We start from the raw sequence: 11,967 nt of genomic DNA, 5'->3' as shown, positions 1-11,967 counted from the left end.
CAGTTTGTAATGTTTGAATTCAAAGCAGCTCTTAAATGCATAAAAATGACTTCAGCTGGGGAGGATCAGGTGTGTTACATCATGATGAAGCAGTTAGAGGATGCTCTGCTGCTCTTCTATAATAGAATATATCAGGAAGCTGGAAAGAACTGTGAAAGCAGGGTAAGACCCCACTAAGACCACAGGTTATACATGAGATGTTAGAGCAGGGGTGTCAAACTCATTTTAGTTCAGGGGCCACATGGAGAAAAGTCTATTCTCAAGTGGGCCGGACTGGTAAAATCATTGTATATATAACTTAAAAACAACAACTTCAGATTGTTTTCTTTGTTTTAATACGATCCATGTAAAAATAAAGCTAGAGCCTGTGGACAGTATGTTCAAAATAATACAGGCACAACATAGCTATTAATCATAAAACACAAGTTATTTGAAAATTCTGAGGACAAAGAACACACAAGCACACAGTGCCTCAGTGATTCACAGGTCACAGAACTACATCAGGGTGTCTCATGCAGCACTTTCAGTGGGGTTGCATAGTTTGACTCCTGATACCTGGCATCTTTTAGCATTCACCAGCTCATCAATATCAGGCGTCACATCCTGAGCGGCAGCTAACTTCAGGATGTGATTCAAGTGCCTGTGCGTGAGCCTTGAGCGCAGTTTTGTTTTATTTATGCTCATTACAGAGAAAACTTGCTCACAAAGATACGTGGTTCCGAACATGCACAACAGTTTTGCAGCAAGGGCTGTCAAGTTGGGGTAACCCGGCAAGAGATTCTGATAAAGTGTGTTCAAGCCAGCTGCGGCAAATTTGCCCATCAAATCCGTCACACTGCAAGTCTATTATTTCAAGTTGGATCCTGACGGGCAGATCAGAGGGGTTCACGGTGAACGGCGAGCAAAAAACTTTGAAGTCTTTCTCCAGTTCACCAAAAATCTGAAATCGTTGCTCAAACTCTAGTAACAGTCCCGTTATTTTATCTTTGAACCGCTTCATATCTGCCACACTTTGGATCGTGCACACATTTTCAGACAGGGGAAGTGAGCTGCATCACCGCCAGCGAGCTGCGTCTCCCACAATAACAGCTTCAACGTGAAAGAACGTATGCTGTCATAATACTGCGTGACAACTTTGTTGCGTCCTTGCAGCTGTTTGTTCAAGTTATTCAGGTGCTCTGTAACATCCACCATAAATGCAAGGTCCTGCATCCACTCTGCGGAATGAAATTCTAACACTGGTTGCCCTTTTCTTCCATAAACTGTTCAATTTCTTCTCGTAAATCAAAGAAACGCCTCAGCACAGCACCTCGGCTCAACCATCTTACCTCAGTGTGGTATGGCAGGCCGTAGATGTGGTCTTTCTCTCTGAGGAGGCTGTCAAACTGACGGTGATTGAGGCTTCTGGATCGGATGAAATTAACAGCTTGGATGACCACCTTCATGACGTTATCCATTTTCAGTGACTTGCAACACAAAGCCTCCTGGTGCAAAATACAGTGAAAAGTCCAAAAATCACGTCCTCCATTTGCAGATTGCACTTTATCTCTGAACTTTTTTACAACGCCTGCTTTCTTCCCGATCATTGAGGGCGCACCATCTGTAGCCAGGCTGACAGCGCGGGACCGGTCCACTCCGACCCTGTCCAGCGCGCCGACGAGTGCGGTGAAAATATCAGCTGCGGTCGTTGTATCTGTCATCGGCACCAACTCCACGAACTCCTCGGTGACGGTCAATGTGTCATCAACTCCGCGGATGAAAATTGCCAGTTGTGCAACATCTGTAATGTCCGTGCCTTCATCAATTGCAACTGAAAACGCAATAAATAACTTTACTTTTTGCTTCCTGGCTGTCCAAATCCGCTGAAAGATCAGAGATCCTGTCGGCAACTGTGTTTCTTGTCAGGCTGATATTTGCAAAGGCCTGGCGCTTTTCAGGGCACACAGTCTCCGATGCCTTCATCATACATGTTTTTACAAATTCACCCTCACTAAATGGTTTTGAAGCTAGTGCAATTTCGTTAGCATGAGGTAGCTAGCTTTCACTGCAGCATCACTGATGTCTCGGCTGTGAGTAAACACAGACTGCTGTTTCTTCAGACCTGCCAATGGTTTCTTTTTTTCATTTCTATTCTTTCAGCACTGCAACATGCTGGGAACCCACCAAACATACAGCTTTCCCATTCACTTCCGTGAATAAATAGGAGGATGACCATTTTTCTTGGAACACTCTGCATCCACTTTTCTCTTTTTTGACAGAGACATATTGGGGCAATGAGGGTGCCAAAGCACATCAGGTTTCAATTTCGCAGGCAAAGTAGCTCACAATTGCTATTGCGCCATCCAATGGACACAATTGGAACAGCAGCTTCTTTATTGAAAAAATGCAGCTCATTTTTATACTTTACAAAATCATCTCACGGGCCGGATTAAACCCATATGCGGGCCTGATCTGGCCCGCGGGCCGTACGTTTGACACCCCTGTGTTAGAGCCTACAGCTCTAACATCTCATGTAGGGAAAGTCATGAAAAGAATGACAGTGGACAGACTCATGTATGTGACTAAAGAAGGCAGCTGTTTGCACCTTCTCAGCAGGGGGAGGAACACCATGGACCCAGCAGTCAGTTAGAGTCAGAGATGAGGAAAGCTCAATGCATCAGGAGATGAGGTGTGGTTTGTATCAGCCAACTGAAATGATGGAAATGAATGAGTTGTTCCTGGTTAATATTCTGTGTTTGCTAACAGTATCACAGACCCAGGCCTAATCTGTCATCTGTTAACACGTCCAACATCTCCTCATTATTGGTGGATAATCCACTAACATGTTTTAATGCACAAGTTCATGTTCTGTGTGCTGATAACATCCAGTCTGTTCTGTGTGGAAATAAAATAATGAAACCAGACGAGGTCATTTCTGGAGAAGTTGTGGTGGGATTGTTGCTCCTGCTGGACTCGTCTGTGTCGCTGCTGCTGATACAAAGTTGGAGGTAAACAGGTCGGCTAAAAAAGCTGAAGGGAGATGGCTCATAAACAAGTGACTGCCACTTTATTAGGTCACAGATGTACTGTACCTGAGACAGTGGCCACTGTGTACCTAATAAAGTGTCAGCCATGTTAAATGTGTTTCCAAGAGGAGAAAACCAGCTGGCAGCAAAGGCAGGAGGTGTCCTTTCCACCTAAACAGAAGAGGAATATAAAGATAATGAAGGTCACAGTTTGAATCAGTCATATTTCATTCAACACAGTGGTGTACTGATCTAGGATCAGTCCGATCATCAGCAGTTTGATCCACGGATGGATTGAAGTGTATCTGTGAAAATGTTGGACTGTTCCTTTATCAGTGTGTAACAGTGTGTGTGTGAGAGCCATGTAATGTCCATGTGTGCATGCTGACTGCTCTGACCCCTCCTCCTCCTTTCAGGGTGGAGCCTGCTGGAGTCCGATGGTTGAGACCAGGTCTGAGGAAGTGTAAGTGTGTTTTTAATGGGATTCATGGAAACAAAGCAGCACACATTCAACCATCTTCATCATGTCAGGAGTCATCATCAAAGTGTCAATCAATGAACAGATGATGGATCAATAACTGCAGCTGGATTGTGTTTGTTCTCTCCATCAGATTCCTGTCAACTCACAATCGACACAAACACAGTGAACACAGAGCTCCAACTGTCTGACAACAACAGGAAGGTGACACGTGTGGAGGAGGTTCAGTCATATCCTGATCATCCAGACAGATTTGATGTTCAACAGCTGCTGTGTAGAAATGGTCTGACTGGTCGCTGTTACTGGGAGGTCGAGTGGAGAGGAACGTTTATATATCAGTGAGTTACAGAAGCATCAGAAGGAAAGAGACAGTGACTGTGTGTTTGGGCGCAATGATCAGTCCTGGAGTCTGATCTGCTCTGATGATGGTCCTGATTCTGTCTGGCACAATAACATAAAAACATTCATCTCCTCCATCTCCTCCTCCTCCTCCTCCTCCTCCTCCTCTGTCTCTAACAGAGCAGCAGTGTATGTGGACTGTCCTGCTGGCACTCTGTCCTTCTACAGAGTCTCCTCTGACACTCTGATCCACCTCCACACCTTCAACACCACATTCACTCAAACTCTTTATCCTGGGTTTATGTTCTGGTCTCCTGGTTCCTCAGTGTCCCTGTGCTGAGTGTAAAGAGTGTCTCCTGTTAGAGAAACACTCTGACTGTTGAACAGACAGTTCAGTCTGTACATGTCTGTCTCTTTCACTCACAAACACGTTTTCACATTCATGGATTCAATCAGTTGATGTTTGAAACTCTTCTAAATGATTCCTTGTAAACTTCTTCCTCTTCATCACAAACAAACAGGAAGTGATGTCACATGTGTTCCTGTCCACACAGCAGAATGAGTCTATTGCTGACAGTGATGTACAAACAGAGTGAGCATTTCTGAGGCCCAAAATAAACTGAGTAGTTCACTGAATGAACACTGTGAGCTCAGTTCCTTCATCATTAGTATGGATTATATATGTATGTGTATTATATTAGTATCATATATATCAGCTGCTGCTGGTTTCAGTCATTGTGCAAATGTGCTGTTTGTAAGGTTGTAAAGCTGCAGTCAGCTGAGACTGAAGAAGTCACCTGATCAGTGAGCAAACGTTTCTGAAAACGTCCAGATGAACAGAATCAACCTTTTGGGATCAGCCAGCAATGCAGCATCATTGTTGTTCAGGTTCAGAGGTTTGCAGGAATGAACTGATGACCAGAAACAGCTGCAGAGTCCAATCAAATACCAGCTGGAGTTCAGCTGCATTTGAAGAAGTCAAAGAAAAGTAAGGATGGCAAAGGGCGACGTTTTCTTCCAAAGAACTGAAAACATGGTCGACGCCTCATTAGAAGAATCATCTGGACATTTGTGAGGAACTCTAACCAAGAAAGCAACACAAGAAAGCAACGTCACACAGATCCAACAGACAGTTTCCATGACTGCAAGTGTTCAGTGTAAAAATGCTACATTGCATTATTGCATCCTCTCACCACAGGAGGCGCTGTTGGCACCACTGATTGCTGATCAGCTGTTCTCTGATGATCTGATTGATCCTGTGAATAACGGGACTCACTGAACTCTGTGACACAGTGAAGATTACAGAGTTTAACATCTGACTGACGTCACACAGACAGAAGGATGAACCAGTGAGGCACAGAACACAGTTACTGGAGATACTGGATCAGCTCCATGTGAACCTCTGATGGAGAAGCTGCTGACCCAGAGAAACATCAGGACATGACAGGCAGCTGCACTGATCTAACAACATGTAGCAGAGCTGATCTATGTTAGAGGATCTATCACAGCAGCTGAAAGTCCAACACTGGATACCAGCTGAGCCTGTGCTGAGTGTTACAGGAAAAGAAACACTGACACTGGTAGACACAGTGATGCTGACTGGGGCACAGAGCTGAATGATGCAGCATCAGGACACTGTTTCAGTCTGACTGACAGAGAAACCTGTAGCTGCATCTACATGTGAGGCAGAGGCCACACAAGCAGGTTTCTATGTTTCACAGTGACTGAGATCTTCAGTGGGGGTGGACATGCTCCTGTACAGACCTCTGAGGAGAACCAAGGTGCAGTCAAAGAGTCCAGTCTGTCCTCACAGATGTCAACATGTGGTTTCATCAGGTCTGCTGTCAGCTAGCAGGCTCACATCAGAATCACTGTTCCTGAAAAACACAGTCTGTGTGACATCATCAGTCAGCTGATCGTCCCAGATCTGAATGGTTTCTGTCTCTACTGAGGAAGTCAGAGAATCTCACTGAGGTGTGGATCAGGTCTGAGTGACCTGTGGAGGGACAGCTTTAAACAGTCCACAGGTCTCACGTCCTGCTCAGTCTGGTAGCAGATACCTCGTATTGTTCCAGATGTGCTGACATCACCAGCAGCAGCAGCAGCACAGCTGTGTGATATGATGAATCTCAGTTATTGATCCAACACACAGGAAATACAAAGATCAGGATTTATGAGAGTAATCATTATGAGTCTGAACACATGATCACTGAATGTTAGTCTCCACAATAATAAGCTAACACAAGCAAACACAGCTTTCAGCTCTTATTTTGAAACTTCTTTAGAGAGCTGTGATGTGAGCGTGCCTGGCTCTGAGGCACTTGGGTCAGCCTCTGTTGTTTAGAAGTGTTACAGACTGTGAATGACACAGACCTGTCAGTTTCATGTTTGTCTGTAACACAGCTCAGGGGCTCCATGCTGAACGCATCCATCCAGTGTTATTGATCCAGGACTAATACCAGCATTGGGATCAATACTACACAATCACATGTGTCCACGTGATGGATTTGACCAGCTTTATTCATTAATGATCAATCAACTTATTTACTGCATCTGAGTCCAGCTTCATTTAAATGATCCAACCATGAAAATGACATCAGTCCTACAGAAGCACTTAATGCTAACAGGAAGTCATTGATTAAGGTGGAATAACACAGAGACACAACCACTCACAGTTAACCTGACCCCACTAACTGCATGTGTTTGGACTGTGGGAGGAAGCCGGAGTACCGGAGAGGACGCACACAAACACGGGAGAACATGAAGCTCAGCACTGAAACAAAGATGGTGGATTTGACCTCAGGACCAGGGGCGTCATTTCCAGGGGGGTTACGGGGGTCATGACCCCCCAATAATCAGATCCAGCCAATATAATTTCATCATTCCAGTTTATAAATTTATGAATTATCTTGATTTTCTTTAATCGTTTCAATTTTTGCCAGAAAAATAGTTTCATGTTTAATCATCTAGTAATGTAACCCCGCCTCCTTCGCCGCATATTGGTATTACCCAACCAGCTTTCTCTACCAAACCTTCACTGTTTGCTGTATGTTTGTTAGCGCAGTCGCTGGTGCCAGAGACTGCCAGTGACTTCAGTCTGAGGGTTTGAAGTTTCCATGTCTGTGTGATGTGTGGTGTGAAGGCTGCTGGTTAAACTGGGACTCACTGTTTAAAGCACTGAGTGCTCATAGAGAGATGCTCCATGAGTCCCAGTACAGACTACAAACATGGTGGAAACTTAGCTTTGATATCCACACACTCTGCACGTCTGTGAGTAACTGTGATGAAGATGTGCAGAGATCTGTGTACAAACAGGAGAAAGACTGTAAAGACTCTGTGCTTCTAACAGCCTCTGTTAACATATGTGAGGCTGTTTGTTGTTGTTGCCATGGAGCTTTTCACCGTCAGCAGGTCATGTGATCAGGTTTGTTCTGTGAAAGCTGGACGATGGTTCAGTGTCAGGGTTTGTTTGCATTCATCAATAAATATCTAAATAAATCAAAGACTCCATGTTTGTTCTTTCATCATGTGACCTCTGCTCATCCATCTCTGTGTGTATCAGGATACATTTAGTTCATAATACACAGAAAAATCAGAGTTATTACCTGTAATAAATGTGAAAGATTCCTGCAGTGATAACCAGGCAGGACTGAAACACATCCAAGCTGTCACCACAGTAACAGCACCGTCCATCCACAGGTGAGGGGAGGAGCAAAAAGAGGGACTTTCACCATTTTATACTAAAAACACTCAACTAATGTTTCTAATATGAAACAAATAAGCCCACATTAATGTGAGCATTTATTAAATAATAATAAAAATGATTTCCTCCTGATCTCATTTCCATAGCAGAGAAAACTGTGGTGTATATTGAGGTGGAGGGTGTGGTCTATGGCTCAGGTGTAGAGTGAGGGTGGGGTGCACCACAGCAGCATGCTGGGACTGCTGAGGGTGGAGGAGGGAGTGATGATGACATCAGAGCTGCAGCAGTCAGCAGCACAGAGACCAGTGAACACACAGTCTGTTCATCTTTGCATAGATACAATATATAGCACAATATTGAATGACAGAGACGCTGTGTGAGCTTCCACAGATACACTGACGTCAGCATCCAGAGTCCTCCTGCTGCTCCCCCCTCAGAGCCCCGTGATCAGCACCAACACATTCAGTTAGATGACAGAGTCCAGCTGCAGCTAGAATCAGCTCTGTCAACAACAGCACAGCGTCAGTGTTTCACACTCAGTGAAAGGAGGAAACACCAGAAGAACACCATGGTAGGAGAGGTGAGCCTCTTGTATGCAGCCTGTTATCTGTGGGAGGACGTGACAGCAGATGTTGCTGATTCAACATCTGTGTGACAGCTGGAGCAGCACAGTCTGTAGGAAACATCTGTACATGTAGGAGACAACAAGGTTTACATGGTCGAAGCAGACGAACGACTCAAGCAGCCTCACATTACAGGCTGCTGGTTACAAGCACATGAACACAGTGACTGGTTTCACTGGTGTCTGTCCCAGTCTGTGACAGAGATACAGGAAGTCACAGACAGATCCAGCTGCACACAGCGTTTCCTCTGGAGTGTGTTTCACACCCTGTTTGTGTTTCTCACTAACATGTTGTAGTTTTTCCTGCACACAGCAGCACTTTGATCATTTCTCCTGCTTTTCTTCCTTTTCTAGATTTTATACACTGACAGTAAAACTCCAAAGTCATCATCTGAGGAGCTTCTTAAGAGTTTCTGTGAGTTTAGTGAAGTCAGCCTCTCAAAAATAAGTGTGTGTGTGTTGATCTATGTTATCTAATGTTCAGAGAGGACTGCACTGATTTAGCATCCAGGTGAGCAGCTTATGAGCCAACAGGGGAAATTTAGCTGTATTACTTTGGTTTAAATGTAATAATTTATGATTTCATGTTCCAATATTTCACTTTTCCCAACGTGTTGTTATCATTTGGTCTAAAAACCATGACAAACAGCAGTGTTCCAGTTGTTAGCATTAGCTGCTATAGAGCACTCAGTCATTGTGTTGGTGTGAGAGACATGAACATATCTGAGCTAATTGTGTGTTTCAGATGTGCAGCAAACCCAACTGTCCCTGTGGTTTTCCTGCTGTAGACATGATCCCCATGATGCTGACGTCCTCCGGTGGGACGAGGTCACACGTTTATGGATTCAGATGCTAACTGGACCAGACTGGTGTCAAACTTTGTGCTATAGAAGCAAATCAAAGAAGAACTAGTTGAACCTGAGCTGTCTGTAGTGGTGACACCAACACCGTGGCAGCCTGCACATGCTGACCCAGGGTCAGTGTTGAACCTATAAGCTGTGTCCTCATAGTTCAATATGTCCTCACTGCACAGGTCAATGACATCAGAGCTGTAATGTTGTTCCCCGTCTCACTAAAACTTCTGACATAAGGTGACTTTTCTGGATGATTCCTACTCCAGGGTCACCAGTTTGAATCCCTCTGCTGGGAACATGCTGCTAAAGTGCCCTTGAGCAAGGCCACATCCAGCTTATGAAGCCAAGCCTGGGCTCTGCTTGCTGGCAGTGACAGAGCAGATGAAACAGCTCAGTGGATCCTAACTCAAAGCTAACAGCGCTCTGTCATGGATAAGTGAAATACAGCTGACTCACCCACAGCTGCACACAAACACCTCCAACACCTACAGGTCAGCAGATCCACTGCTGTCTCTGATGGGCCCAAACTTTGCTTGTTCAGCGTTTGCTGCTGCTGACTTTGAAAATCACACCAAACATGGAATCAAATATATCGACTCACCTTAGACTAAAGAGAAGCTCAGCACTGCTCACAAAACTCAAACACAAAAGGCTTTTTAAAGACAACAATCACTTTGACAGACACACAAACATGACTGAGTACAGAGGAGCTGCTGGTTTGAAGCCACAGAAATGTTCAAATGTTTAAACACACTGCAGCGTTGCAGCCATGATGCATTTGTGCTGCTAATGCCACACACATCAGCTGCCTTACATTTTAGTATCAGTTCATCTCTGACCACGGCAGCACAGTCTTTCCAGTACAGTGATGTTGGTGGGGACAATGGGGACCGTACTGGTTGTTCATTGGCTGTAAGCCGGTCACATGGATGTTTAACTGGTGCCTTGATTGCACTGTAGTCTGTTGTGCCTGTGAGCTGCTCCTAAAATGAGACAGATTATAATTGTCACCATTCTGTTAATGACTCTTATTATGTGCACTCTCCTCCACTGTCACACTAAACACATTAAACCTTTATTTTTGTATAAAGTCAGGATTTATTTATTGGCTCTTCTTAAAAACATCATTAAGTGCAAACATCAGCAAAGACTATACAAAAGTAGATTTAGAAGCTGAACAGAACTGAAAACATTTAAAGTGACAGTCAGCACAAATCCAGCTGACATCTCCATCCAATCCAAGTCTTCATTTAAAGTCATTATGACACACGGTTTGTTACAGTATTGATCCTGCCTGATGCTGCAGGGCAAACATCATGAAACAGGCTCAGCATTTATTTCCATTATAAAACTTTATCATTTAAAACTAACCATTGTTCTGTAGTCGTCCCAGGACTGTTGGTCAAACGTTCTCTCCACATGTTTAAGGTTGAGCTCACTTTATCGTCTCCCTGAAGGAGGAAAGCAGATGTTACTAAACATCACAATAAAAACATATGAAATGGTTGCAGATGAGGAAAGAAGCCGTCTGCACTGTTAAAGCGATGCAAACATCTTCACACATAAAGCACCTCTCAGTTTAGCAGCAGCTGGTAAACCCACAGTGATCTTGGAGCCTCCCTGAAGGACTCGTTCATCAATAACTGTCAGGAGGACGATTAAACCTTCTGCACACGTCCTGTAGTTACACACTCGGGAAGAAAGACGACGTCCTCGCTCTGCAACATGATCTGTGTTTCATCCAGGACGCTCAAACACAGATTAGTTTCCAAATATTAGACGCACTGGTTCTTCATGCGTTTCTACCTGAGCACTCAGAGTCATTTCTACAACAGGCCTCATTCACCTGTTGGTGCATCTGTTTCTGTGTGTGGCTGTTTCCATCAGTGCCTGATGTTTGTGATCTTTCATCTATTCTGATTCTCTCTTTGTAACAAAAATATTCTTTGGCTTCTGTTGCAAACAAGGCAAAAGAATTTGAATGGATTCATTTACTGATCTTACTTTTCTAATGCAAAGCTGTCCTTTCAATGCTTTAGAAAGAAAACCAAACAATGTTTTTAAAACTTTCCCAAAATATAAAAGCTATTAAAACCATAAACTTCTGCTCCTTGTTCCTGTGATTCTTCTTCTAGACTGTCTGTAATTGTTATTGCTGATTGTCAATAAAGTTGTTTTTTTATAAGTTATGTTGTAAAGGAAGCTTGTGGCGAAGGAGGAGGGGCGACTAAAAGCAGGTTCATATAGTGGGAAAGTTTTCAGGTCATGTGAGGATATTTACTGATGCGTCAACACTGTCAGATAAAAGAACGGCTGTTGCATTTGTTCTCCCAGAAATAAGTTTGGTGATGAGTAAAAGAATTACAGATGATGTGGCAGTTTATACTGGGGAGCTGGTAGTGACTTTACTGGCTTTGAACTGGGTGGAGAAAATAATGGCAACAATGGAATGGTTTCAAACAAAACATATCCATGTGTTAGAATGGCCCAGTCTAAGTCCAGATCTAAATCCAATCCAGAATCTGTGGCAAGATCTGAAAACTGCTGTTCACAAACGCTGTCCATCTAATCTGACTGAGCTGGAGCTGTTTTGCAAAGAAGAATGGGCAAAGATTTCAGTCTGTAGATGTGCAAAGCTGGTAGAGACATACCCTAAAAGACTGGCAGCTGTAACTGCAGCAAAAGGTGGTTCTACAAAGTGTTGACTCAGGGGGCTGAATAATTACGCACACCCCACTTTGCAGTTATTTATTTGTAAAAATGTTTGGAATCATGTATGATTTTCGTTCCACTTCTCACGTGTACACCACTTTTGTCTTTCACGTGGAATTCCAATAAAATTGATTCATGTTTGTGGCTGTAATGTGACAAAATGTGGGAAAGTTCAAATACTTTTGCAAGCCACTGTATTTATCTTTGATAAATAAAATATTTAATCTTGTATTTGTACCTTCTGGTGATTCAAT

The 11,967-nt window shown here is 43.7% G+C and overlaps 1 long non-coding RNA gene across 1 annotated transcript; it reads right to left on the bottom strand.

Annotated features, from left to right (window-relative positions):
- Positions 1 to 8,029: 8,029 nt before the first annotated feature.
- On the bottom strand, positions 8,030 to 10,841 carry LOC112844073 (uncharacterized). The gene is made up of 3 exons (XR_003216644.1): positions 10,573 to 10,841; positions 10,373 to 10,452; positions 8,030 to 9,984 (listed from the first exon to the last, which is right to left on the bottom strand). It is a non-coding gene; the product is annotated as an uncharacterized LOC112844073 (long non-coding RNA).
- Positions 10,842 to 11,967: the final 1,126 nt, after the last annotated feature.

The sequence above is a fragment of the Oreochromis niloticus genome, linkage group LG16 (genome assembly GCF_001858045.2).
Source record: "Oreochromis niloticus isolate F11D_XX linkage group LG16, O_niloticus_UMD_NMBU, whole genome shotgun sequence".
NCBI classification, from domain to species: Eukaryota; Metazoa; Chordata; class Actinopteri; order Cichliformes; family Cichlidae; genus Oreochromis; species Oreochromis niloticus.
The sequence above is the reverse complement of the archived record's forward strand: the minus strand, read 5'-3'. Positions and strand labels throughout refer to the sequence as shown.